The 4,327-nt window shown below is 42.5% G+C and overlaps 1 non-coding gene across 1 annotated transcript; it reads right to left on the reverse strand.

Annotated features, from left to right (window-relative positions):
• Positions 1-3,644: 3,644 nt before the first annotated feature.
• On the reverse strand, positions 3,645-3,752 carry LOC114489746. Its single transcript, XR_003683877.1, has one exon. It is a non-coding gene; the product is annotated as a U6 spliceosomal RNA (small nuclear RNA).
• Between the last annotated feature and the right edge of the window lie 575 nt (positions 3,753-4,327).

Here is a 4,327-nt window from a genome sequence, read left to right on the forward strand (position 1 = left end):
TTGTTGAATTATTGGTGTTGACATGGTTAATTAAATGGGTTTCAAGTGTACAGGTTGCAGTATACATCATCTGTATATTGGATTGGATGTTCAACACAGAATATCAACTCTCCTTCCAACACCATTTTTAGGGATTTCTATAAAAGATTGTATTTACTTGTTTTTAGACACAGGGGAAGGGAGAAAGTGAGTGAGAAACATCAATGTGTGGTTGTCTCTCCTATGCTCCAACCAGGGACCTGCCCTGAACCCCGGGCATGTGCCCGGGGACCCTGAAGTGTGTAGGACAGCACTCCGTCCACTGAGCCACAGCAGCTAGGGCTCGTTTTTAGTTTTCTGAGGTCTCTCCATACTGGTTTCCGAAGGGGCTGCACCAACCTGCATTCCCACCAACAGTGCAAAAGTGTTCCCCTTCCTCTACAACTCCACTACCACTTGCTTATTGACTTCTTGGTCGTGGCCATTCTACCAAGTGTGAGGTCATATCTCATGGTGAATTTAATTTGCATCCCTGATGGTTAGTGACATTGAGCATCTTTTCATATGTGTATTGGCCATATGTATGTCCTCTTTGGAGAAGAGCCTATCCAGGTCCTTAGCCCACTTTTGAATTTATTTATTTATTTATTTATTTATTTATTTATTTATTTGCGTGTGTTGGGTTTTGCATAAGTTCCTTGTAAACTTTTGCTATTAACCCCTTATTCGGTATATCAGCAAATATTTTCTCTCATTCCATGCATTGTCTTTTTATTTTGTGGAAGTTTTCCTTTGCTTTGCAGGAATTTTTTTGTTTGATGTAGTCCCATTTTTTTGTTTGCTCATTTATTTTTTTGTTTCCCGTGCTTGGGCAGATATCCAATTAAATATTGCTGCAAGCAATGTCCAAAATGTTGAGAATTTGTATGGTTTTCAGGCTAACATAAAAGTCGTTAATCCATTTTGAATTTATTCATGTGTATGGGGTAAGAAGGTGGTCTAGTTTCACTTTTCTGTATGTATCTGTTCAATTTTTCCAACATCATTTATCAATTAGACTATCTTTAGCACATTACATGTGGTTGCTTCTTCCCTTGAGTATTAATTGACTATAAAGGTGGGTTTATTTGGGGGGTTTCTTTTTGAATATACTTTATTTAGTATGCTATATAGTAGTCCCGTTTTCTTCCCTTTGTTCCTCTCTGCCCTGCATCCCCTCCCTACCCTGCACCATCCCCATCCCCTTCTTCAGGTCCATGAGTCATACATGTAAGTTCTTTGGCTCCTCCATTTCCCACATTATTCTTGACCTCTCCCTACCAATTTTGGACCTACTAATGATGCTGCTGATTCCCTCCTCCCCCTGCCCCTCCCACCTGATAACCCTCCCTGTGATCTCCATTTCTGTGAATCTGTTCCTGTTCTAGCTGTTTGCTTGGTTCATTTTTGTTTCTGGTTTTTGTTGTTGTTGCTGTCGTTGTTGTTTTAGGTTTGGTTGTTGATAGTCGTGAGTGTTCTCATTTTACTGTTTGTATTCTCAACCTTCCCTTAAAGAAGTCCCTTTAACATTTCATATAATAAGGTCTTGGTGATGATGAACTCTTTTAACTTGGTCTTGTCTGGGAAGCATTTTTTCTGCCCTTGCATTCTTTGCTGGATAGAGGAATCTTGGATGAAGGTCCTTGTCTTTCATGACTTTCAGTACCTCTTTCTTCCCGGCCTCTTCTTGCCTGCAAGGTTTCCTTGGAGAAATCCGATAGTCTTACGGGAACTCCTTTGAAGGTAACTGTCCCCTTTCCTCTTGCTGCTTCTAAGATTCTCTCCCTGTCTGTAAACTTGTGTGATGTAATTAAGATGTGCCTTGGTGTGTGCTTCCTTGGGTCCAACGTTTGTGAGACTCTCTGAGCTTCCTGGACTTCTGGAAGTCTATTTCCTTTATCAGATTGGGGGAGTTCTCCTTTGTTATTGTTTCAAATAAGTGTCTAAGATCTTGCTCTTCCTCCTCTCCTACTGGCACATCCATGAGTCATATGTTGGAACATTTAAGTTGTTCCAGAGGTCTTGAGGCCTCTCCTCATTTTTTTTTTTTTGAATTCTTGTGTCTTCATTCTATCCTAGTTGAATGTTTCTTTCTTCCTTCTGGTCCAAACCGTTGATTTGATTCCCAGTTTCCTTCCCTTTGCTGTTGGTTCCCCACACATTTTCCTTTATTGTACTTTGCATAGCCTTCACTTTTTCCTCTATTGTGTGGCCATACTCAACCAATTCTCTGAGCATCCTGATTACCAGTCTTTTAAAGTCTACATGTGATAGCTTGGCTATCTCTTCATCTCATAGTTGCATCTTTTTTTCTGGAGCTTTGATATGTTCTTTCATTTAGGTCATACTGCTTTTTGTCTTGGTGCACCTGCTATGTAGTGAGGGGCGGAGCCCCAGGTATTGATCAGGGTGTGGTGATACCTGTTGCTGCCTTTGGTGCTATATATGGGGGAGAGGTCTGAGAGGGAACAATGCCACTGGCTCGGCACTGGGGTGACTTTCAGTCACTTCCCCCACCATGCAGAAGCAAATCAGGCCCTTCTGCTGCTGATCCCTGGGTGGATGGGTTTGTGTCTCTTCTAGGACCCTGTGAGCCTCTGCAAGGAATTCGCCTCTGAGGTTGGGAGGTTTTCCCTCGACCACAACCAACACAGGTTTTGTCAGTCAGATTTTGAGGCTTTACGCCCCCACACTGGAACCCTGGGTTTTGCAGTCTGTCTCACTCGCCAGTTGTTCCTCTCGGTTTATCCGCACACAAACGTGAGACTGCCTGCCCCACCAGCTGCTGCTTTGCCTGGTGCCAGCCACTGCCTGACCCACCCCAGTCCTCTGGCTGCCTGTCTCTGCCCCTCCTACCAGTCTGGATGAGGGTTTCTTCTTTAACTCCCTTTTTCTTGGACTTCCATATAGGTTGATTTTCTGGAAATTCTCGATGTACTTCTTTTCAACTTGTTGTTGTCCTTTTGGTTGTGCACGAAGGCAAAGTGTATCTGCCTATGCCTCCATCTTGGCTAGAAGTCCTCTCAGTCTGGATTTGTGATCTGTTCCATTGATCCATGTGGCTGTTTTTTATGCCAGTACCATACTATTTTAATTATTACAACTTTGTAATATAGTTTGATATTAGGTAGCCTGATTCCTCCACCTTTGTTCTTCTTGCTTGTCATCAGGGCTTTTGTGTTTCCATATCTATTTCTGAAATATGTTTCTCTAGTTCTGCCAAATGCATCACCTGCATGTCATATTGTGGGTTCACCACACTAAGTGAAGTCTCATTTTACCATCAGCATGTTTATCCCCCATTTATTCCTTTCTACCCTTTCCTTCCACTTTCCTTCTGGTGTTTTCTGTGTCTTTGAGTGTTTTTTCTTTTTCACTTAGACTCTTCAGCTTTCTCATCCTGCTTCCAAGCTCCCAACTGTGCTCCCAAGTGACAGCTGTCAGTCTGTTCTGTGTATCTGTGAGTCTCTGTTTTGTTTGTTGATTTTGTTCATTAGATTCCACATACAAGTGAAATCCTGGGGAGTTGTCTTCCTCTGACTGGCTTACTTCCCTTAGCATAATGGTCTCCGGGTCTGCATCCATTCTGTCCCAAAGGCTAAGAGCTTCCTCTTCTTTATAGCTGAAAAGATATGAAACACCTCACGAATTTGCCTGTCATTCTTGTGCAGGGGCCATGCTAAAATTTGGCACTTACTTCCATTCCATTTTTTATGTGATGCCACAGTGGACACCATCTTAACTCTTTGTAACTGTTTTAGTTTGGTGGCATTAAGTACAGCCCATTGTGGTGCAGCCACCTCAACAACAATATGCCTTTTATGTTAAGTTTGCTTCCGTGTTTACTGTTGCTTTACCTTCCCTGCATTTTCTCCTATTTCCCTTTATTTTAATACTTGATAAATAGTTTATCAGCTTTTTTCCTTTTAGGTTAAGAAAGGGTCTCTGCAAGATGGCCTGTTCTTGAGTTGGAGATTTTTAAGGGCAACGCATGCTGGCATTTTATTTCCTGTAAGTGGACCAGCATTTCTTCTCTAAAGCACCACATAAACAGATAAAGTAGCAAATATCTGTTCTGTGTTGAGTATGGCAGCCATGACCTGTGGTGCTCCAGTAGGATGGGTGACAACCAGGGCCAGGCTTCTGAGGGGCAGTCTCAGCCCCTCTTCCAATGGAATCAGGTAGGACAATAAGTCTTTGGGTTTTTTTTGGGGGGGGTGCTGCAGAATACTGCACAATGTCACATATCCTGAATACCTTCTGAGTGATCACAGAAGCTATTACCGTTTTAAGCTGCGCTTTAAAGTCA

The sequence above is a fragment of the Phyllostomus discolor genome, unplaced genomic scaffold (genome assembly GCF_004126475.2).
Source record: "Phyllostomus discolor isolate MPI-MPIP mPhyDis1 unplaced genomic scaffold, mPhyDis1.pri.v3 mPhyDis1_scaffold_25, whole genome shotgun sequence".
Lineage (NCBI taxonomy): Eukaryota > Metazoa > Chordata > Mammalia > Chiroptera > Phyllostomidae > Phyllostomus > Phyllostomus discolor.